A 26,282-nucleotide genomic window follows, 5' to 3' on the forward strand; every position below is an offset into this window, starting at 1 on the left:
TAAGTACTCCTATACCTAACTAGAGCAAATATTAACAAGTACAAACATAGTTAAATTTAAGTAACACTTCTTTCTCGTTATAGGCGTGTGAGTGTAGTAAAACAATTTCTAAAGAATGACATTTCAATCAAGTTTGGAGGGCATATGAATTTGCAAATGTGCACAAGTACGAGTATTACCTCCAAGAAAGCCGACACTCATACGCCTTGGTGTACCTCAAAAACATTACGGCTTTAGCGACGCACATTATCGCGTGTATATGCAAATTTGCTAGCGAAAAGACACGCAAAACATGTACGAACAACACTAATAACAATAATAAGTGAGGAAGGTAGAATTAGAGGCAGAAAAAATGTACGTGATTATATGCATACAATTGCGTGCGTACACAAACGAGTTTATTATAAACTTCTAGGTATATGATCCAGTAAGTAAGTGTATCAGTAATCCCATAAGCAATAAAATAATATTTCTTTAACCTTGGAAAAATTTGTAATCTCAATATGATATCTAATATCAGTCTCCCATTGACATTAAACATTGCTTTGCAAGTTCAAATGAAGTTGAGAATATTAATTTTCGTTGGCTTTGTATATTTACAATGTTAACAAATGGATAGATTATTTTTAGTATTACAGCGTCTACATATCACATTTCATTGGATGAAAGTTCAACTATTTTATTTCTACGTTTCTATAGAACATCAAGGAGAACGAAGCTGAAAAGTAAACAAATTTGTTTTAATAGCTGGTTATATCTCAATAGCTTAGAGTGAGTATACATATTTAAACCATTTTTTGAAAATATAGTAATCCATTCAAACTTTAATTTGATGAAAAAATGAAAAACGGAGTATGTATCATTGCATTAGAAAATATAAAATATAAAAAAATAATAACGTATGCGGTGCTACAGAAAATATTTTCTTTCATCTATAGGTGTATATAAGCACGAATTCGGAGTGAAACAGTTCACGCGCTTAGCAGTGAAATTAAGTTTGCTTTATTTTTAAGTAACAAAGCTAAATATGTAGTAGTATAAAGATATAGGCATGTACATAAAAAATATGGCAAAAAAAGGAACAAAATACATAGGCCGAAGCGAGATTATTAGACATTCAGCCTTGCATATCTGTTATGCAATCGACATCGCGCGGTGGCTTTGATTTACTCAAAGACGTGGAGAAAATCTCCAGGACCAAGAACAGCACTGCAATATCCTACAATAGCTTGCCAAGTGATTAATTTATTACAGCTTCCCTGGTTTTTGAATTTACTACCATAGCTGGATCGATTTTGAAAAGCGTATGTAAAAACCAAGATATTAAATACACTGTGTAGATTGCAATCTGGCAAAAACTAGTCTTGTTATTTTGGAGCGCAAACTGAAAATGAGATTCGTTAGAAGTCCCATAAATATCATAAGCGGTAAGCTCATAAATTTTGCCTGCGTTTCATAGCCTTTCAAAGATTTTTGTTATTTTATTCTTAGCAATGCGTCTTTCATAAACCGCGCTTAGATGTTGTTTCAAAAGGAAACATGGAAAAACTTAAATTCTCTCAGGTTTCACTACTTTTATTCAAAATGCGGCTCTAAACAATGAGGTGTATGTGAAAAATGACATCATAAAATATAAATAAATATTTTTCGATTATATAAGAAAGCTCCTGTATCATTTTATTCTAGATATATTCTACTCAAGAACCATTGGCTGTGTATATAAAGTTTGTTTCAGCGCGAATTTAGAATACCAATATGAACTCGCTTTGGAAATTGGTTTATTTGCAGGCTTGAGTATATAAGCGGCATATTAAAAAAAAATTGGAGGAAACTTATTAAGCCTGAGATTTATTCATTATTTTTTTAAATTAATTTTGGTAAATTTTGTTTAAGTGAGAGTACTGCTCTAATAAAGCGCTAGAATACGCACTCCTATACATATTATAGTATGTCTGTTTCCAAATCGATCGAAGCGTCGCTATATTTATTGGTATTCAGTAACACTGTTTCGCTATATGTACTTGGATGTCACTCAAAAAGTTATAAGAATCTCACTATGCAACTTTTAGCGATTATTAAGCATAGCTTAAGCTATTAATAAAAAAAGAGGAAAAACTGAGGGGCATTCTATTTCAAAAACGACACAAAAATTATTTCCCAAAAATTAAAAGTTTAAGAACAAAGAAATTAAAATTTATGCAAAACAAAAAAAAAGTACAAAAAAATGGAAAGGAGTATATTTTATCCACAAAAATTAATAAGCAAAAAATATATAAAAATGTTTAAAATAATCAAAAACATTTCTCTTCTTCTTTTCTCTATAGCAATTTTTTTTTCATTTATACGAATATTCCGGTGCTAAAGTAGCTCTTAGGGACTTTTAATGGAGCCCCTATACGAAACTTTCAGGGATTATTGAGCATAGTCTTAGATATAATATTAATGAGAAAAATAAAAAGAAAAATCTGAGGGGGGGGGGGGGGTTTACGAAGGATAAACAAATGTTTATCGAAAATGTTTAATAAAAACATTTAATTTTTTCCCCAAGGTAGTAAAAAATATTTTCCAAAAAGTTTGAAAAAAATATTTTTTTAAGTAAATTTTTTTATAAATAAATGTAAAAAATATTTAAATAAAGCATATGTTAAAGCAAAACCGAAGATATTTCTTTAAAAACTTTGCACCTACATTTTCAACATTAAAAAAATCTCAAAATTATAAAATTTTTTCAAATATTTAAAAAAATTTTTTCAGTTTACATCGGCCATTCATTAAAGTTGATGACTCTAGGCCAACAGCAACGTTTTTTAAATTCAGGTGTCATGATATAAGAAAATAGAAAAGACAAAAAAAGACAAACTGCGTTGAACAGCCGACTTGCAGTTGGAGCTAGAAGCATACGACGATGCTAATGAAACGGATTTTCGGCTTTTTTCATTTGATTTTGTGCTAGTATCCCAGTGGACACGGCGAAAGAACAAAAAAGAAACCAAACAGCTGGTCTACTGATACCACCTTTAATAGATTCGCCTGGACTCAATCCTAAAAATAAACAAATTTTCAGAAAAATTGTGACAATGTCTATAGTACTTGTACCATTTGACATGGAATCGCTCATCTACTAAATTGAGACAGCTATCTGCTGGGCTGCTGTATGAACTTTTATTCGAATGGCATATGTTCTTTCATATAAAAAAGTGAGTGTTCCAATGGACTGAACCTCTAAACGGACAGATTCTTATGAACAAACAACTTTTTTCTTATTTTTATTTTTTTATAGAAATTGTATTCTCATACACAGACTTTATTGTAAACGGCAGCGAACTTACATAAATTCTTCCATGAATCAACGCAAAGTTATAATAAGAAGACAATTTTGTCCTTTTTTTCACAAATGTGAATGGTTTATTTTTGTTTTAGTTTCGATAGTGCGATAGTTTTAGTTTTTCGATAGTTCGAAGAATTTTTTTTCCTTTCTTATTAGTTGACTCATATAATGACATAGTAAAGCAATAAGTTGCAGCGCTTGCTTTAATGTTTTACAAGAACAATTCGGGTCATTGTTGACTCGTGCAAGTATTACGTCATCGATTAAAAATTTATTAACGTTGAGAGAAAGTGTAGAAATAATTAGCGCTTATGGTAGTGAACAAGTTTCTGAACTTTAGCAAAGCGAGAAATACCAAGCAGCGCTGATTGCAAGCAACAAAGAAAATATCAAATGCCAGTGGCAAAATGAAGTTACTCGGAGCATAAAAATAAAATTTGTGCAAAGTGATTTTATTAAAATTTATAAGTTGTCTTTGGAGTGGTTTGTTGAGACAAGAAATTCAAGCATTTCCATTCGTTATGACTTTAAATTTACGGCATACAAATGAGTCATACACCACAACGGCTCACTTATGTAAATTCATATTTTTTAAATTTTGACTTTTAATATTATTTTTATGACTTTCCCATAAGTGGTCATCTCTCATAACTGAACAAAGAGTAGGCATCCATTTGTGCTTATGGGAGCTTTCACTTTATATAAGTTGAGACCGTAAGTCTATTTTAAAAGGAAAATACTGACTTTCTTACTTGAAAAATAAATTTGACATAAAAAGCATTCAAATGTTAAAATATTTCAGAAAAAATCTATCCTCTCATGCATTTAATAAACTTTCTGGTCCTAAACCAAATCATGATCCAATCGCCGTCTAGTGAGTTAAGAATGAAATTCTGCATTTCTAGGTACATGAGTTCCGGTTTCTTTTAATATAATTTATGAATAATTAAAGGTATATTACAAAAAATATTAATATGTAAGGGTGTATTTTCAAGAACTTGAAAATTCAAAATATAATACAAAACAGAAATATTGAAATGAATTTTTTTTATTATAATCTGGTAGATATTTTCAAGGTATTTATTTTTTGAATATGATATCCGCCGTATGTCCACCGTAGCTATGAGTTGCATGGTCCATTCGATCAGGCCAATTTTTGACTACTATTTCTCATATATCTGGTGATATTCCGTCAATGTTGGCTTCAATATGGCTATAAATTGATTGTAAAGTACGCTATATGGCAAGTTACGCCGTCTTGTTGGAACCAAATATCGTCGATGTTTAGCTGATTAATTTAGTCAGCATGGCTCGATAGCGCTTTATCATTTCGAAAGAAATAAGGACCGATGATGCCGGCAGTGCTCTGTGAATATCGGGAACAGATTTATTTCTTTTTAAGTAAATTTTCACAATTTGGAAACGTTGTTCTAGCCTTAAACGATTCATGATTCACCTTACAGAACAGAAATGTCAACACAGTTTGCCATTCTCATCTGTCAAACCATAATTATCAATATCTATAGTTTCCCTGCAGCTAAAAAACACTAGATATTAGGCCTTATTTGCCGTTCTATCCCGAAGTTGAATGTAGCATCGTTAAGATTATCTGATTTAGATCAAGTTTCCGACTAGTCTTTAGTTCGTGGACAATACAATAAAGGTAAAACTCCATACCAGTCCTTTCAGTTCCAGCTTCAGAGCTCATATGCCGGTCCAAATCAACGATTTCTATGATATTTTCGAGGGTTAGCCTAATGTTTATGCTATTAAGTACAATAATAACAATAAGAAGTATGGAAGTGTGGCAGTCACCACTTATCTATTACATTCGATATTCGATATTATGTTAGGTCCGTAAGTAGCATAATATATTTTCACAGCCTTTTCTGACTTTTCATCTTTGACGTAGTTCTATTGAAGAACTTAACGTATTTCCTTTTTCCTTCCATTTCGGAACGCTGTAACACACAACCGACTTTACTTTATACAAAACTTTTAAAGAAATATTTTTGAAGTATACTATCGCTATTTAATTGCCAGATAGTACTTATATATCTTGAGATATGGCTAACTGAAGGTATCTAATCGAAAGTGCTCAAAACTTAAAAAATGACTATTTTCCCATTATTATTTTTGTTATTTTGCTATTTCACTTATATTTATTATTTGCAGCATTTCGAATTATTATGATGATGGAATTTATGGACAAGTTGAACAACTTAATTTTTGCAACAAACACCTCTTATGGAGAATGGTACGGTTCTCAAATGGAGGTGTCATTGAGCGCAAATGTTGCAGATTTGATAAAAAATTAATAAAAATGTATCACGTCTTACAATTATGAATCAAGTCTCGGATTTGGGTGTAATACTTGATTCGAAAGTCCTATTTCTGAGTCATTTAAATTATAAGTTATAATTCCTAGTCATATTTTACATTGTCTTTGGGTTCCGAATTTAGTGATCCAGTTACGCTAAACTTACTATTTATCTTACTTGTACGATCTAAGTAGGAATATGCTATGTTTTTACGGAGGCCGCATCACCTTTGCCATATTTGTTGATCCGATTTATTCGTGTGTTGTAAGACGTGCTTTAATAAATTGGAAGTCTTTACAAAGTAGAAGGAGTATTATTTTACTCTGCTTTACCTTTAATATCATCAGTGGTGCAGTGGACGGCCTCTTCTTTTAGAGCAAATTTATTTTTACGATCCATAAAAAAGCCTGCGGAGTAATGATTTATTCTTTCTGGAGCGTGTTATCTGTCGCTTATACTCTGATACATTGAATGAATTTAATAAAATTTTTGATTTTTCATATTGTAAACAAACTTTCCGATTGTCACTGAATGAAGTATGAACTATTTCGTTAAGTTAATTTTTTTTTGTATTCTGTAAGAAATCATGTATTATATTTCTAGATTTCAGCCGAAAGCCTCCGATGCTAGCGCCGAACTACTTTTAGTTTGTATTATATTGTATAATAATTTTATTGTTATGTAAACTTTTATAAAATAAAATAAATTTCTAGATTTACTAATAACAAATAGATAAATAAATAAATGAATAGCTGAAAGCCTCCGTTGCTAGCGCTGCGTTATCTTTTTGTTTATTATTGTTATTTAAGCTTTTAAGATAAAAAAATAAAAAATAAAAATAAATAAATCAGTAAATAAATAAACAAATAAATCAATAAATAAATAAATATCGTACTTCTCAACTTCATCATCGAAATGTTCATTGGGATTGCATGCATAACTTTGCCAAACAGCTACTTTTCAAAGCCCTGCGTGTGTCAGCCACGCGTTTGCATGGACACAAGTGTGTGCATATACATATATGTATGCCAGTGTAAGACCCGAAGTGTGTGTGTGCTTGTGCGCATACGGAAGGCGGAAACCGCTGGCTGTCAGTGAATGCCAAAGGCAGATAACCTCAGAGTTTTACCTTTTGTTTGAGCTAAGTTCAGTTGAGTTTAGACTGAGACGGAGCAAAATTCATTTTCGTAAACAGAAGCAATTTGTGTCAACATAATCAGCTTGAAAATTAACTTGCAAGTGTGTGTAGAGGCATTTGCACCTTACGTATGTATATACTAAACACGTCTATTCATTGTGTATTGAGTACATTTATACTTGTAGGTAAATATACACGAGACGGTTGCAAATAGGGGAAATTGAAATGGCTGAATTTTCGCAAACCACTTTCGTGACACGTACAAATGCATATATTTCACGCGAGCGCTAATGCTCGCTTATAATGGGTATAAGTATATGTACGTACATATATATTTATCAACAAAGCGTAATTTTAGAATAATCAACTACACATGTACGAGTATTCACATCCGGTGCAAAGAGAATACATCACAACTCACATTAGTGTTTGTAGACTAAGAAATAAATTTTTTGACGTGATAACGTCTTATAATTCAATGTAGCCGGCTGCACGCACCAAAAAATGCGTCGTTATCTTGCTCATTCGTCGTTATTTTGAACTACAAGAGAGAGCGCGAAACGAACTACAAAGAGGCACAATCGGCTCCCGCGTTCGGCACCGTTAGACATCTGGCTCTCTCCTACTTGAGTGAGCAAATATATGTATGTATGCATATGCGCATATGTACATATATAAATTCACATATTTGTATTTGCATATGCCTTCTTCCTGTGTGGTTCCTGGTAATGAACCGTTTCTCTGTTGAGAATAAGACGATGACAGAAAAAGGAGAAAATGAAAGGGAGTGTTTCGAGTGTAATGTGTTTGAAAAAGCCAAATCGATGATGATGCCTCTTAGTGTTGTTAACTTACGTATGATGCTCAATCGAAATTGAACATATCTTTCATGAGTTTGATAAATGTTTCGTAGTTTTTCACGTTTAAGTATATGTAACTTGATCAATTCCATTGCGATTCCATTTACCTCCTTCTCTATATCCATACAAAATATCTATCAAACAAATAAAATTAAAATTTTCTTTTGAAAAATGCAACCATTCCATCAGTATTTTCGTATGACGTTGTCACGTTAAACTATCGTCAGTAAACCGACTTTACAGACAACCTCTTTTTTACAACTAAATAATTTTATAATATAATTAATTTGAAAAAGTTAAAAAACTTTCTTTATAGAAAAAAAGTACTTAAGCCCAAAAGTAAGAGTTTGAGAGGTTAATTGAAGTCAAACCTCGCTATAACAAAGTTGAAGGAGTTGGACAAATGATTTTTTATATCCACAGTTTTATATCCAAAATTCCTTAAAAGTATAGCCTTCGAAGGCTCAAAGCGAGCTCACAATGGAGGACTGTCACACACGGACAATCAACCGTCTTAGACTCCTATATGAATATACCCAGTGACTGCGATGACATTCTCTGCTTCGAAAGGAATTTCCTAATGAAAATCCCTTCTAGGCTGGAATGGCTTGAAGAAGATCCAACACCCACTCACCCGTCAAGATTTACGCGGACGGATCTAAAATGGTCACCGATGTAGGATCAGGGTTATATTGCGAAGAGCTTTCCATTAGTGAATCATTTAAACTACCGGATCACTGTAGTGTTTTTCAAGCGGAAATAAACGCTATTCATGAAGCCTTCAAATGGTTAAAGATAAACAGAATATCATCAACGGATATCTTGTGATATCTGGAGATTAGGCGTTGGAAACAATTCAACACCTTTTTTGCACATGCCCAGCTCTAGCCAGAAGCAGGAACCGATTTTTAAAATCCTACTTCTTAACGAATGTAGATAATCTATACATTTTAGGTATCAACAACGTTTTACGCTTTGTCAAAAGCACAGGATGGCTCAATATGGAGAGGGAAATGTAGCCCAGCCCCCGCGGCTCACAACCGACCCATATCGTGATCTAAGTGGCATCGTCGTCTCTATGTGCGATGTGGCTGCCAAACTTAACCTTTTGTTTTTATCAAAGTTTGTCATATCGAGATTTGACCTTTGATACTACAGGGTGGTCCATATAGCCATATATAAATTAAAATAATAATAATAAGATCACAAATGAATTCATTGAATTTAGGGTGTTTGTAATTTTAGCCCAAAATAATATTGTAATGTAAAATTTAAGCCCGCCTCTAATTAAAATATAAAATTATTAACCCAATTTCGTTTTTGAATAAGGGGGCGTCCATAAATTACGTGAGATGTTTAAGGGGGGGAGGGGGTCGGGTCAAATCTCATCTAATCTTACGTTGGAGAGAGGGGGGGTCTCGGCAAATATCACGCAATTTTTTTTCTGATTGAAACAAAAAAAATTATACTATTTTGGTTCATTATCCAGATTGAACATGCTTAAGATTTAATCTTAAGCGTAATCGTAGTATGATTAAGATCATTCACTAATTCGTTCGAAAGAAAATAATTTCATTCATACTTCGACGTTATATGTACATTATTACTGTCAAACCACCATATTTGTTTTATACCAAATAGCTCAATTTAATCTGAGTTTACAGTACAGTGTAGCCCGTCGTTTTTTTTCGCGCCACTATCAGCCGAACGCGCGACTCAATGAACAAGAGCGTACGAGCTGAGTGGCAGCGACACACGGACAGGTTCCAACCTTCTTTGTTTATTATTGTAAATATTTTACTCGACTCAGTTCATGCTCTTACTAATTTAAAATGAGTTATCCAGATTTTTATAACGCATGCGTCAAAAGATACGTCTATAAGGCGAAGAAGTCCTGCCACGACGATGTGAGAAAATTATGAAATACCTCGAAGCAAAAATGCCCGAGGAAAGAAGAGTTAATACATCACATTAAACATGAGATTGAACGGCTTCTCAGGGAATCCACTGAGATAAAAGTTCGGTTTACTTTAGCATTCCTTCAAAAGGTAGATTAAATATATATGTTTTTAAGAAAATACTTTTTTTATATAAAGTTTATTGTTACATTTAATAGCATAAAAAAAAAACTGAAACAGTGAAATTCTTGATAAAATATGCTAAAATCATAACTACAAAATATTAGCGCGGTCATTTCCTTCACTGTTTTCACATAATTCAAAATCAGCTTCTTGTGATCAGCGATGATGTGGATGAAGCTATGTCGAGCACTACACCATCTAACGTACGTCCCACTCCAGCACAAGATACTATGAAGAAACAGATTGCTAAGCTGCATATGGAGCTTGACCTAAGTGCTGCAGCGCACGCCGGAGTGATCTGCATATGATTCTTCACGACCGTTTTCTGCCACCTCAATACCCTATCACTCAGGTTGATGGACGTTTGACAATTTCGGACTTTAAAGAACATGACGAGCTAAGCAAGCGCGTATGTTCCGCAAAGTGCGACCCTCACGGATTGTCACAAGACGAGCTAATGAGTTACTGTGCGCAAGCGTCAACGGCTTAGAGTGGCTAGATCAAACGAAGTTGAAGGAGCAGATGATTTTACTGAAAATCATATGGACATGTTGGTCCCAATAGTCTCTCTTGAAACCGCGGATGATTCTCCATGGACTGAATTAGAGTAGATATTTTTTTTAATCGCAATAGTTACTATTGAAGTCTTCTATTATTAAATTTTTATTACACTTATAACTCTCAGCAATATTGATTACTAGTCTTAAATAGTCGTAAATAAAAGCACGGAGCAATTTTTTTTTTCTTTTTACAATAACAATCCAACGCGTTTACATAAGAAACCCACATTTTGAAAAATCTCACGTGAGATTGGGGGATGGGGGAGGGGGTTGAATAAAATCTCCCGACATCTCACCAGGGGGGGAGGGAGGGTCAGGAAATATAAAAAAACACCTCACGTAATTTATGGACGCCCCCTTTACAGCAGAAATATAGTGTCATCTAACATTTTGTTTTTTCAATGCTAAAAATTGGTACTTTTAACAGAGCGTTGCCCGACGGCTTAGCCTTTGCATCAGCATGGGACCAGTTAATGAACTAGTAATTCCAAGCGTCAGTGTTGTCTCAGTTAAAGAACTTATCCAAATCCCAATCACCATGACACTTTATTAATTAGTGCATTATAGATGCAAAAAAGTTTCAGATTTTTTAAAGAAAATCAGCAGTTTTATAAACTATACTAAGAGCCCTTGCTAACCCACGCTACTCTGCGAAAGTAGTCGGTGAATGTGACAAAACTGAACAGTGTTGTAAAACACAAAAAAGTTTGTCTTTCTTGGGTGCCTGGGTATTGTGATAAACTGGCTAATAAAGAATCTTCAAGACCTGAACTCTTTTTAGGTGTGAATTCTGCATTGATTCAACTGTGGATTGACGACTTCATGAGGTCTATCCATAGAAACATAGATTTGGGGTGGCGTCCGGTAGGGTAGCCAAATGCTTTGTGAAAGAACCAAACAGGAAAGTAGCAACCTTTCTCCCAAAACTTAGTAGGAAGGACCTAAGAGTACTGCTAGGTGTAACGCCTGTGGCTAGATGGGGATAACTAACGATCCAATATGCCTATCCAGTCGGGAAAGTAGGAAAGTGGCTGCGAACAAAATTGTTCAGTCTTACCATCTATACTGCATCTATCCTGTCGCTCTATTCTTTCCACTGCAATCTATCCGAGTGTAGTACAATGGTATTCCTGACTGAGTGTTTTTTTTTTAAGCCTGGAGGTGTAAAGCAAAATGTCAGAAACTCATCAAAGGTGCTGTCCACACCAATGATAAGTGGAGCATGCTCCCACTAACACTATAACATTCCTCCTCCTCGATTGATTTCCACCCTGGGATCGCGTTAACATATCTTCAAGGGGAAGCCGCGTTTATGTCAATTCACACAACAGGTTCCTGCGTCCAGGTTCCGCTCCTGTGGGCGTACGGAGACTTTACGCCATTGATAGTATTCACTCCTCCCACTGCCTTTTCAGGTCACGGTGGAAGAAGTGAAACACCGGAAAATGTGCAACAGCCCGATACTCACAAACTATTGTCTTATCTGCTGTTTGGTACTGTTGTGTCGTCGGTTTGTTTAAAACAGTTGATTTCCACTATCCACCTGTTAGCAAAGGTACAAAAACTTACTGATAAGCGAATAGACTATATATAAACAGTATTATTTATAAGGTTGTTTTGGTTTTTCTTCGTTTTTTCCTCAAAATTGCCGAATTATGACATAGTTGGATTAAGTACACTACTTTAGAAATAATCTAGCTGGCCTTGCTACCAAGTTAATTAAATATTTGATTAGTATTGAACCTTAATATATCTTGCTGCTTCTACTGCTGCTGTCGTTTCTGGGCTTTTCTCTCCCAGTCAATGCGGTTGAGCCTCGTCACGACTGCAGCTCCGCACGTTTTTGTGGCGTCCCATTTAGTGATGGTCGAGCACATATTCTGGACAAATCTTCTGTGATATGGCGGGTGTTCGAATGCATTCGCCAGCATTGCTCGTTCTTCACTGCAACGTTTACAGTGAAAGATCGTAAGTACTGCGCTCTCAACTGTATTCGAGCAACACGGGCAAAACGGGCTGTCGGTCAGTTGAAATATTCGCTGAATACTGAAAAATATGCAGTAATAATATCTCAGGGAAGATATGTTCTGCCATTGAAAGTCCGTACGTTGGAAGACAAAAAAGTTTATTTGAACAATTTAAGAATCGAATAATAAAAATTTGTATTCCGGAAATTCCAAGTACAACCTCAAAACCTGGGATTCAAGTCAAACCCATTTTTAACATTTCTAAATCCATTTTTATATTTTATATACAGTGAGCATTTTTAAATTATTTTTAACATACTTTTAATTACATTATATATATTTTTATATATACTCGTATATTATCTTTTAAACAGTAAAAATTTTAATTTTCACAATTTTTTATTTTAATTTCAATTTAAGTTCAAAGTTACTGTAAAGGCTGCAAGAACGATGAGACTGAAAAAACACGAGTGTATCATTTACTCTGTTTAAAAACAAGCAAATATCGATTTAACAGTGCTGATGAGATTCAACAGTTATACCGGTTGAGGAAAGGAAGAGTATTTTAGACAAATTTTATATAACAACGGGCCTCCATCTTTGACGTAATTTTAGATGTCAGCCTTATTTAATGTTTTGCCTACCGGCATTTTTTAATTTTATCCAAGGTGGCGGAAAACTAATCACCCTATTTAAAGATTTATACATTTTGCAAATGGTGTCGTAGGCCAATCATATTTACCACTTGTACGACTCGGCAACTAAACAGCTGCAGCATACAAACAGACAAACAATGAAGGGTGTAAAGGAAAAATAAAGATTTCCATGACTCAAAATAATTTTTTTAGGGGGCGTCCATAAATTACGTGAGGTGTTTTTGTATATTTCCTGAACCTCCCTCCCCCCCTGGTGAGATGTCGTGAGATTTTATTCAACCCCCTCCCCCATCCCCCAATCTCACGTGAGATTTTTCAAAATGTGGGTTTCTTATGTAAACGCGTTGGATTGTTATTGTAAAAAGAAAAAAAAAATTGCTCCGTGCTTTTATTTACGACTATTTAAGACTAGTAATCAATATTGCTGAGAGTTATAAGTGTAATAAAAATTTAACAATAGAAGACTTCAATCGTAACTATTGCGATTAAAAAAAAATATCTACTCTAATTCAGTCCATGGAGAATCATCCGCGGTTTCAAGAGAGACTATTGGGACCAACATGTCCATATGATTTTCAGTAAAATCATCTGCTCCTTCAACTTCGTTTTGATCTAGCCACTCTAAGCCGTTGACGCTTGCGCACAGTAACTCATTAGCTCGTCTTGTGACAATCCGTGAGGGTCGCACTTTGCGGAACATACGCGCTTGCTTAGCTCGTCATGTTCTTTAAAGTCCGAAATTGTCAAACGTCCATCAACCTGAGTGATAGGGTATTGAGGTGGCAGAAAACAGTCGTGAAGAATCATATGCAGATCACTCCGGCGTGCGCTGCAGCACTTAGGTCAAGCTCCATATGCAGCTTAGCAATCTGTTTCTTCATAGTATCTTGTGCTGGAGTGGGACGTACATTAGATGGTGTAGTGCTCGACATAGCTTCATCCACATCATCGCTGATCACAAGAAGCTGATTTTGAATTATGTGAAAACAGTGAAGGAAATGACCGCGCTAATATTTTGTAGTTATGATTTTAGCATATTTTATCAAGAATTTCACTGTTTCAGTTTTTTTTTTATGCTATTAAATGTAACAATAAACTTTATATAAAAAAAGTATTTTCTTAAAAACATATATATTTAATCTACCTTTTGAAGGAATGCTAAAGTAAACCGAACTTTTATCTCAGTGGATTCCCTGAGAAGCCGTTCAATCTCATGTTTAATGTGATGTATTAACTCTTCTTTCTTCGGGCATTTTTGCTTCGAGGTATTTCATAATTTTCTCACATCGTCGTGGCAGGACTTCTTCGCCTTATAGACGTATCTTTTGACGCATGCGTTATAAAAATCTGGATAACTCATTTTAAATTAGTAAGAGCATGAACTGAGTCGAGTAAAATATTTACAATAATAAACAAAGAAGGTTGGAACCTGTCCGTGTGTCGCTGCCACTCAGCTCGTACGCTCTTGTTCATTGAGTCGCGCGTTCGGCTGATAGTGGCGCGAAAACAAACGACGGGCTACACTGTACTGTAAACTCAGATTAAATTGAGCTATTTGGTATAAAACAAATATGGTGGTTTGACAGTAATAATGTACATATAACGTCGAAGTATGAATGAAATTATTTTCTTTCGAACGAATTAGTGAATGATCTTAATCATACTACGATTACGCTTAAGATTAAATCTTAAGCATGTTCAATCTGGATAATGAACCAAAATAGTATAATTTTTTTTGTTTCAATCAGAAAAAAATTGCGTGATATTTGCCGAGACCCCCCCTCTCTCCAACGTAAGATTAGATGAGATTTGACCCGACCCCCTCCCCCCCTTAAACATCTCACGTAATTTATGGACGCCCCCAAAGTAAACTGGTAGTATGGTAGTTGGGAACAAGTAGGTTTTACTGCATGGATGTGTCAGAAAACTGTTAAGCTGCCAACCATCAAGCATTCAATCGTACTCGTAAAATCTGACCTTTGACACCCTTTTTTCTGTTTATGCCATCACCGTAGCTTTACTTTTCGCTTTGTTTTGCATATTTTGTTTGTTGTAAATTTTGTTGTTGTATTTTTTATTCAACTCTTTGTTTATTTTACGCAGTTTGTTTGCTTTAATTGTTTTGTTGTTGCTGCAACCCCTGCTATTTCACCTTTTTCTTTGTTATCACAACGATTTATCTCGAACACACATATACAAACATTCATGCATACGATTGGATATACTCTAGTAAAAGATATAGCTATGTATATGCATGTGTGTGCATTAATTTGTATGTATGTATGCATGTATGTATGCACTTCTTTTCCAAATGTGGACGAAAAGAGTTGGGTGTCTTCCGTTGCAGAACATAAATAAGTATGGTAAATAATTTACTTCAAAAAAAATATCCATATATAAGTATTTTTAATCAATTATGCCGATGAAGTGTTAACCCGTGGTGAAAAGATTTTTAATGGTGTGGCCAATATCAGACCGTTAGGCGGATCTTAGCCTATTTAACAGAATCAGTTGATGGGCTGACGTAGCAGGGGTAATGGGCTTGTTAGTCGCTTAGTTGCCATCTGAACAAGGACTCATTGGTCGAGTGTGTGAATATGTCTGAAATTTCTGTGTAGATTTCGGATTGCGAATCACCCCCGTGGCGTGGCAGCCGAAGTTCCCCTCACAAGTTTTTTTTTCACCATAGTTATTAGTCAAGCCTTGTAATCTATCATTATCATTCTTGGTGTTAACCCTTAAAACGCTACTGTATGTCTCATAGATCTCCTCGAGATAATATTCATGAATATTTTTGTGCACTAGTTTTGAAAAATCTTATTGACTTTTACACCTACCTTTTTCTCGCACCCCTCAGCACTGCACACACACTTGTCGCGGTTGGACGTGAGCTTGTTCTCTGACGTGAATAAAAAAAACTGCGGCTGCAGGTCTGAGAGAGAGAATTGGAGCCTGTAATTATTATGATTTTATTTATTAACTTTTTACCAGTGAATTTCCTGCTCAAAATAATATTTTTTTGGATCTTATACTCCAAATATGTTAGTTCTTAAGGGCCAAATAAGACATATTGACAGTTATTAGAGATGTAGCCAAGTGTTCAGTTCTATTAAGTTCCATGTATTTATTAAAAAAAAACTCTGTTTGATTTCTTTGCATTGAAAAGGTTTGCGTGTATCACTTTTCGGCAACGGATTTCGAGACCGGACCAGTTTGGAAGAAGGCAAAGTTGTCTAGAGATGCTCTTCCGGTGCTTATCGAATTTGTATTGCATTGCTGGAATGAGCTCGAGACGGCCCATCCTTTGGCTCAAACTCCTAAATCAATTTTTATGTAAAAATTGTTGTTTTATTTAAACGAATTTTGATTTATATCGTATACTTATTGACGTTTGATTCACGTGGGAAAAGAATTGACCTATCTTGTGAAACTGAATAAATTCAAATCCAGCGTCAGTGAAATACATTCAGAGGAGCAGATTAAAAAGTTGGAATACAATATGACTCAGGCAACATTCAGATTCATGTATAGGTTGTGGGAAACTTATAGTTTATGTCCTTGGCTGCCTGGAGTTAAAGAGTCTCGAATATACGCGTCTAAAATTTTCTCCAGCGTTTTAAGCATGAACGAGGTCAGACTTATCGGTCTACATATATTTTTTTGAGTAAGTAGGGTTGCATTTATCTGTTTTCGGTATCAACATAACCAGTGCTTCTCTCCGTGAATGTGGCACATAACTGAACCTCAGACATCCTTTGAAACTTTTTCTTAGCCACGGCGCCGCAAGTACTATAACCTTCTGAAGCACGGCCGGAAATATTGCATCAATTTATGGAGATTTGAATAGATCAAAGCAAATAATTGCCCATTCTATTATACTCTATTTGCTGTGATGATGTCCTGAGGAATGCACAATACACTATGGATTTCAGCTTCGTTCTCATTGGTATCGTTGTTGCACCCTGGGATGTGAACATTGACTAACTCTTCCAACGACACCTCACAATTGTTAGTCTAAACCTCATTACGAATTAATTTTAGTACTTCTGGATTATTTGATATAAGTTTCCTGAGGCTGGCTACCTCATTAGTCTTTTCTTTTTCGCCGCAAAAGTTTTTCTAAGATTCTCTCTTTTGCTTTACACATCGCTTTCTTATATTTTTTTTGCAAGTACTTGAATTCGCCCCAACAGAATTCGTTGTCCGTTAGTTTCGTCAACTTATAGAATTCTCCTAACTTGAGCCACTTCAATCTAAGCTCCTTACTAAATTAAAGGCTTACAAACAAAAATACCATGAATAAATAAATAAAAAATGAAATATAAAACTCCGTAACTATCATATAATGTTCATTGCCAATATATGGCATATGTGAGAAATCCACAGGAATGGTTACGTCAAAAATAAATATAAATAATCAGGTACCATTCATAAAATAACCTAAAGTTATTCTATGGTTCACATCAACCTTTTTTAATTTTTTACTACCCTTTCAAAAAGGGGATAAACTTGAGCTCCTTTTCCATAACTTCCGAATCGCACTAATGGATGAAGTAGCATCCGAAATCAGTTGCCAAACTTTACACAACCTTTTATTATTGAATCATGCTGGATTAGGAGCTTTGAAAGAAAGAGAGAGTGACAGATGAAGACTTTCAGCTGTGTTTCGGGCAAAGAAAGACTTTCATCAGCATTGTAGTGGCAGGGGAGGAACGCAAATTGACGTGTTTGATAAGTACAAAATATACATGAAATCAAAATAAAAATGCCATTATTTATTAATCACCTCATATATTCCGTGCAGGAAACTTAGTACGCGCATCCGTGCATTAATTGGCTGACATACTGAATATTTGCTGCATATATCGTCTGGTATTTGCTATAGTAGGACTTACTTGGTGTTTGCCATCCCAAACTACACCAAATATAGCAACTGTATTGCCAAAGTAAGCCAAAGCGCTAATCGAACTCAATTTGCTTTATTTTTCACAGTGTAAACACATTTACCGGAAATAAATGTATTTAGAATGTACAAGTACTATGCACTCTCGCCACAGTTTATTGCAAATGGAAAATTCTGAATGAAACTAAAGTGACTGCACTAAATGAGAAAAAGTTTCATGGAAATGGGGTTGAGAGTCCGCATAAGGATTCTGAGTAGTTTGCAGCGGTGTGGCATGCGGTTTCCTGTGAATTGAAAAGAAATGGAATAGTTGAAGGTAGACGTGAAGGTAAAGACGCAAATGAGGATGTGAAAAGGTGATTGTTATAAACTTGATGACGGTGGTATTCTACCTTTGCCGAGCCCTACATGACATGACGTGCAAACACACTGCGTATTATCGTATAAAATTCGTGCGAGTGCATAGCAGCATACAAAAGGACCGCAGTAGTTGTACACGTCCTATGTTCGTTTGTGAATTCTTGCTTTCCTAATGCTTGCTGCAACGCATTTCTTGCATGTACATGCATATAAAAGTAAGGAAACTTTGGCGTTGTATGAAAACACATTTCAACAATTCAGAAGTCGACTTTGAGACTAATCAAAGGAGAAACTTTCGTATGAAAAACTAAATTTCTACAATCGATAGTTGTTACGCGAACTAAGGCTTTGTTTTCGTTTTTTATTTACTTGTATATGGGTGATTATGTGTAAGTGCAATGTTGTGGTAAAGATCAGTAGGTGGGTGTGAAGGGATTTTTTTGTGTTGACACTATTGAGATATTATTTAGTAAACAAACATTTGAAATAAAAGAAAACACTGGCATTAAGCATTTATGACCGCCATTAAGGCAAATGGACATACAACACACGAAAAAATTATGAGACCAAATACATTTCTTATATTTTTATTATCAGTTTGGGACTAACAATTTATATTTTTAATATTCAAACTCTTAATGATAAACGTTTCGAAAATATCTAGAAATATGCAAACATTTCACAAAACTTAATTTAATTATTAAGAAAAGTAAAATCCACAAAATAGAGAAATAAACAAATATAATTCTTGGGATTTGCTTATAATTTGGAGCTTAGTCATTTGTGCTTGGTCCTCCTTTCATTATTATTTGTTGAAATCATCGAGGCATAGATTTGCTTATAATATTTTGATAAATTTTTGACCATACGTCCTTAATCACACATCTAAGGCTTTTAGCGATATCAAACTGATGCCGATTGAGAAGGTCAGAGCTACAGCAGGCCATCCTAAAAGCGTTGCCAAAAACTATTTAGCTTGACATCGACTCCTCATCGAAATTATTATCAAAAAAGTAATAAGTACTTCGTCTAGAAATTCACTTGAAACCATTCATTTTTGTTGGCCACTGTAGCCGAAAACCAATCAGAAGACTTTGGCTCGCATCTTCGTGAAACACCAAAAGGAAGAAAAAGTTGTTTCTATTAGCGGTCGTCCTCGGCAGACAATGGAAAACCTCCGAGTGTATTTCTGCCATGAAAAAGCTCCTCATAAAAATATCTGCCGTTCGGAGTCGGCTTGAAACTGTAGGTCCCTCCATTTGTGGAACAACATCAAGATACACGCCACAAATAAGAGAGGAGCTCGGGCAATTACCCAAAAGGACGCCAATTATATATTGTATATACTCGCACATATATTGATTTTTGTGGATATGGAACATATGGGGGATTTGCCTTTTGGCACTAAGTGCTGCCCAAACTATGACAGAACCTCTACCGAATTCACGAGCCATTCTCTCTTGTTCCATCTATCATGTCAATACATTTGGGAACCATCTGGTGCAGACAGGGCCAACTTTTTTTTTCATCGGAAAAAGTTACTCTTTCCCATTCATCTTCCCAAAATTGGTACTTTTCTGTCAATATCAATCCCACCTGTTGGTGTCGTGTGGTTACCTTAGGTTTAGGTACTCGTTTTACAGACTAGAATCCGCTTGGAATTTGTTGCTGACGACGGGTAATAACTTCCAAAGTAAGAGGATATTTAATTTCAGCAGACCTATTTGGCTTATTTATAGCTAAACGTTTGACTTCTTGAACGTCTTTATTGCTAATTTTTAGTTTCCTTCCCCTTCTGTTGGTACAACCGTACTTTTCTTACAAATAGAAGTAATGCAAAATCACTGCTTAGGTTCCTTTTAATTTTTAAATAATATTACGCAGTGTAAGGGCTCTCTATCTATGCTAAAATTTGTCCCTGCTCAACTTCAGACAAAGCTTTTCTGCGCGTCATATTTTTGTTTGTAAGCCAAAACAACCACATAAATATGAGAACGAGATAAAGCGATCACAAGCACTTATAACATAATAATTTGAACGTAATAATTTACATTATACACTTCTCAATTAGAAGCAAACGCTTTGAGTTTTATAGAACAAGAGTTTGGGCTTTACTAAAATACCAGGAATTAATATGGAATAATTTCAGTTATGAGATATCGCAGTAAACACACAATTAACACAGCGATTTTGAGACGGTTTTCTATTATTTCTTAGTAGGTATCGTCAAATTAATCGTGGTCTTATAATTTTTTCGTGTGGTGTGCAAGATTCAGTTTTCTACACGGTGCAGTGGCGTACGTGACTTATCGTATATTAAACCGATGTTTCTTGGAATGTGCAAATAAATTTTCGCTTACGGTGATTCCTATTACCCATGTTAAAGTTTCTTTCACACATACATAAACAATTTTAGTTCGTTCTGCCAATTTATTCTCCTGTACAATCCATTTCAAGTTGACGTGCCAGTATATTTTTTTTGTAATGTAAAGAACCGCAATTTGGAAGTTTATAAGCAACTGAAATGTATAAAAACATGGTGAAAAATTAATCTGCTGCTTCATTTCTAACTGTTCTTCATGTTCAATATCCATGGGTTCTAGAGTTTAAAAGTGATCATGCAAGCGTTGATGATAACCAACGTAGCGAAAGTTTAAAAACTACAACAATGAAAGAACAAAGAAATCATTAGGAAAATAATTTACATTGATATTTTATTTTAAAATTCTTCAACTGTATAATTGTAGTGCGGGCGCCGTGGCCGAATGGGTTGGTGCGTGACTACCATTCGGAATTCAGAGAGACAACGTCGGTTCGAATCTCGGTGAAAGATCAAAAAATTAAGAAAAAGTTTTTTCTAATAGCGGTCGCCCCTCGGCAGACAATGGCAAACCTCCGAGTGTATTTCTGCCATGAAAAAGCTCCTCATAAAAAATATCTGTCATTCGGAGTCGGCTTGAAACTGTAGGTCCCTCCATTTGTGGAACAACATCAAGACGCACACCACAAATAGTAGGAGGAGCTCGGCCAAACACCCAAAAAGGGTGTACGCGCCAATTATATATATATTTTTTGTATTGTATTATGCATTGCGTAGCCATAGTTGGTGCGTGACTACCATTCGGTACTGCCTATGTTTGAACTCTGCTGTAGACACGAAACTTTAAAATAAAAGAAAGTGTTTCAAAAGCGGTTGCCTCCTGGCAGGCAGAGTATATTTCTGCTATGGAAAATCAACTCATAAAAAACCATCTGTCGGTCGGAAGCGGCATAAAGCTGTAGGTCCCTTCATTCCATCAACACGCGCACTAAAAATTCGATAATCAGCTCAGCCAAATAAGCAACAAATGTTCCAACTTACTTATGCCTATATATTTCTATGTTTTATTTATAATTATTTGACTTTCACAAATAATTCAAACCCTTTTTGAATGTTAATAATTAATTTCCAAAACATCAGACACTGCTTTTGGGGTTATTGTAATTTGTATTATTTTTACTTTGTTTATTATCTGGTTATTTTCTGCAAAATTGCCTTGTCATTCGTCTTCTTTTTTTGTTGCAGCAGCATAAACATTCCCCATACGTAGAACCTACTGCCGTGGGAGAGTGCCATTTTTCTTTTCGAATGATTGTGGCCGAGTTTAACAAAGCGCCCCAGTCGCATCTTTCTCATGCTAACCGGCGCCAGTTCGGCACACCAGGCCTGTCAAGCCAAGTCCTTATCTATATAATCTCTCCAATACAAAGAAGGCCTCCCGTTTCCTCTGCTACCATCAACTGGTACCGCACCAAATACTTTTCAGAGTTTATATCCATTCGCTTGATATGACTCAGCCAGCGGAGCCCCTGTATCTTTATTTGCTCCCTATGCCTATGTGCAATGAGGTCATAGAGCTCATTGTTCCATCGCCAAGATGTAAAAGTCTAAACATCTTCTGCGAAATGTTTCTATCCAACACTCCAAGGGATGCCTCAGCGGATGTTGCCAAAGCCATTATTATGCTAAAATCAAGCATACTTATAAGCAAACTTTAATGCAGTAAGCACTTTCGACTTTCTCTTGTTTTTTCTACCCTCTTCACTTACTATTATTCTCAATAGTTTACCTTACGAGGCTAAGTTCGGTAGTGGAGTGCCGTGCACCAGCAAGTTGTTTAACAATTTTTTGCAGGAAAATGCGTTTGTACTGAACTAGTGCGTTTCTAGCGAAATGGGATTTTTAAGTGCAATTGACTATAATGAATTACGTTTTACGGTTTCTGAAGATTATTTGATGATTTCTGAAGAACTCTTGGAAAAAGTGTAATCTGCATGAAATGTAAATTGATAGACAAATTTGAAATAAATAAACCATTCTTATGTTTAAGTGAAGGAATTGTTTTGTATTGCCGGTTTATATTAAGATATTGGGTATGGGAATAAGTTTCCGTCCTTTCTTAGCCAAAGTTACGAATTATTCAAACAATTAAATAATACATGATTTTACGTGAAGTACAATACATATGTGTCATTGGAAGCACATTATGTCTCATAATAGGTCCTCAAAAGCGAATCATCAAAAAGCAATTAGAATATTTTTTTTGGTTGTGTTTACGATTCCGTTTGGATTTTGTTAGCCTCCGTAGATGAAAACTCATTCCTTCCGAAAGGAAGATTTTTTATGTGAAATCATTGCAATCTTCCAGCTGCTCCAAATCTAATCCAGTCAAGTAAAGCGCAAAGTTTTTTATGTATGTAGAACACTTTTGGATGCATGCACGCACATACGATTAGCAACAGTAACAATTTTTTTGTCAACTAATAAGACAATCAGTAATTTGTCAATCACAAATTTGCATATGTATGTATGGCGGCCGCCGTAGCCGAATGGGTTGGTGCGAATCTCGGTGAAACACCAAAATGAAGAAAAAGTTTTTTCTAATAGCGGTCGCCCCTCGGCAGGCAATGCAAACCTCCGCGGGTATTTCTGCCATGAAAAAGCTCCTCATAAAAAATATCTTGCGTTCGGGGTCAGCCTACAGTTCGTCCCGCCATTTGTAGAACAACATCAAGACGCACGAGACAAATAGGAAGGAGAGTTCGGCCAATTACCCAAAAGGGGTGTACGCGCCAATTATAGAATATATTTATGTATATGTATATGTAGTGTATCAGGCGTAAAATAATCACTAAGTAGGGTATATTTCAAGTGCTCTTTATGGAAATATACTAAATCTACTTAATGTTTAAATTAAAGCTAATTGAGCAAAAACATCACGACGCGCACCACAAATAGGAGGAGGAGCTCGGCCAAGCAACCAAAAAGGGTGTAAGCACCAATTACATATATATATATATATATATATATAATTAAGCTAATATAGTTCTTGGAAATCTATTTACGATAAACTTTGTATTATTAGCCAAGCACGCCATGGTGCTGTAATTATGCTGCATATATAATATGTACAATGTTTAGATTTTGCATTTTCTTGACGGAATATTTTTTCCAGAAATTAGCAATTTTTTTACAACACAATACCCGCTTTGAAAGTAAATTTTCAATATTTCGAGTGGTTATTTAATTATAGAGCGATTTATTTTGTACTGAGGAGATATGCTGTTGAACTTTAGGTTTTTACCCGCAAAATAATTGTGTTATTCTGCTTTAATATGTAACTAAAAAAAAAAATCAGCCATTGGCCCACGCGCTGAATTTATATATTGTATATTTTGTTATTTTTTACTAAATTCTCATTCTTTCAAAGATGCATAGGTAAATATTCGATATCAAACCCTCGTGAGTGTCAAGTACATACACAACTTTGTCTTTTGGAATAGTTTTTCTTAAGGGGTTAGGGGTAGTCAGAATTAAAAAAAATAGGATTTTTTGTTTTTGCATTTTCTTAAAGTATAGTATCTTAAAAATATTGTGTGACAATTTGAAGTGAATTCGACAAATATTTTTCGAGTTATTCAACAATTAATAATGAGCGCTCGGGCGCTGCAGTAGCAAAACTTTAAATGCGTTTTTCACAAAACTATATTATGTTTTTTGAGTTGGTGATCGCTGTAACTGCTTGGTAGATTTTAATAAAGTTTATACTGCTTTTGAAAAGCACAAAAAACTCGTGCCTGATCGAAGGATTTTTTTTTCATAAATTTCGATTATTTTTAAACAATTAATTGTCGGTTTTTTTCTCGAAAATCTGAAAAATATTTCTTGTTAATTTTGAAAGAAAGCGTCGATCAGGTTCAAGATTATCTATTAATAAAACTAATTTCTCTTGTCCGATTGATTTTAGATGAATCTCCAAGGACGTGTGATTATCACCCCAAAGGACTTCTGGAGAAACGGGCTCCACACAAACAGCGATAACTTGTACAGTTATTATTATTTTTTTTTTTAATTTTACTAAAGTCAAGCCGAAACATGATGTATTAATGCTACGTTTTTATTTTTGTAAAATAAAGCAATTGACCCGCAAACAAAAATGATTGCAAATCATCTGTTTCTCGGGTCTCTGACTAGCCCTAACCCCTTAAATGTTTGTGAATATAAATTAAGTAATTTAGAACTATGTAAAGAATTTAGTTCAAAAAATCACATCATCTTTAAATTATACTCTAAACAGCAACTTTCTTTTCTGTTTTTTCGTTTTTACTTTCTGAAGACAACACATGACGCTTATAGAGGCACCGAAGTGATTCATAACTTGCGTCATCGTACTAGTTCTGAACAAGTCAATTCTTGTACTAGTTCTGAACTAGACATTGTTTTACTAGTTCAGTCTTTTTCTGTATGGCTTATCAATGAGTCATAAAAATATCATGAAAAGAAAGGAGGTGGAAATATGATAACGAGGCCGTTAAATATAAAGCATAAACTAAAAAAAATTAGGATGTGAACGAGCAAAGACCATAAAAATATAGAAATTATCAGAAAAGTGTCCACTAGCAAAAAAAATGTTTATATATGTACTCATATTTGTGTATATATGAATAGATATGTAAACGTATATACATATAGGGGTTCTCAATAGCGACATATCCATAACAACAGAACTACCGAACTGCAGATACGGCCATGTATGACCGCTAAAGTTATGTTCGGGTTTGGTTCGGCTTCGACAAAACAAGCCGACCTTTAACCGAATATTTCGTAATCTTTTTTCCTTCTGTAGAAAGCTCTTGGGATTTACGTGAGAGCGATATGATTTGCAGTAATAAAAATTAAAAAAAAAATATTTCTCTATAAATAACTTATGTACTTAATTATCCTTATCTTAATGAATATCCGGTGTCAATAAATCAAATAACATTTTTGAATGCTGATATCCGGCTTCATTCGGTTTTAAAAATTAATGTTCAGTCGCTCTTTAGCCATAACGCTTGCGGAGCCCAAGCGAAATTAACCACTAAGTGGGTTGAGAGATAAAGAATTCCTGTAAATTTCCACTGGTTTTGCTCATTTTGAACTTAGGTACTCACGGATGTGATATTTTCCGGACTTTGACCTTTGCGTTGACTCATTGGCACATAAACATGCAATAGTTAGTAAATGGATTCAAGTTTGTTCACAATAACAGGCACAGTCTGCCTGGTGGGACATTCAATAGTATCGAAAATTGAAATAAACGGAATTTTGGTATAATTTTGAATAGTTCCCAAATCTTGCTCATTCATGATTTTCAGCTTGATAAAAATCAAACCTTGAAAGACGTTTTGATTTAAATGCAAAATTGTTATGCCCTTATTTAAAGGCCCTATACAAATGAAATAAAAAAGCTCGGAACAAAACCACCAAATATTTACAACAAAAGCCGTAAAACCTGATAAGATCCGAGTAGAACAGAATCAAAGATGCACAAGTTGCTTCAAGTGAAAGTATGCGTTAAAGTATGATGAAGCATTTGTAATTGAATAAGGGCAAGATATCGGTTAAATTTCGAAAACTCATCAAAATACCAATAATAAAAATTATCACTATTACATCATGTCAGCACTTGCATAGATATTAAAAAAAACCTATATAAGAAGCAACAGTGTCAGGCGGCTGGCATGCTTTGTGCCATGCCTCAATGCCAGCACATGTCTGCATACATACACACAAACGCATTTATTAA

This window comes from Anastrepha obliqua, chromosome 1 (genome assembly GCF_027943255.1).
Source record: "Anastrepha obliqua isolate idAnaObli1 chromosome 1, idAnaObli1_1.0, whole genome shotgun sequence".
In the NCBI taxonomy this organism is placed as follows: domain Eukaryota; kingdom Metazoa; phylum Arthropoda; class Insecta; order Diptera; family Tephritidae; genus Anastrepha; species Anastrepha obliqua.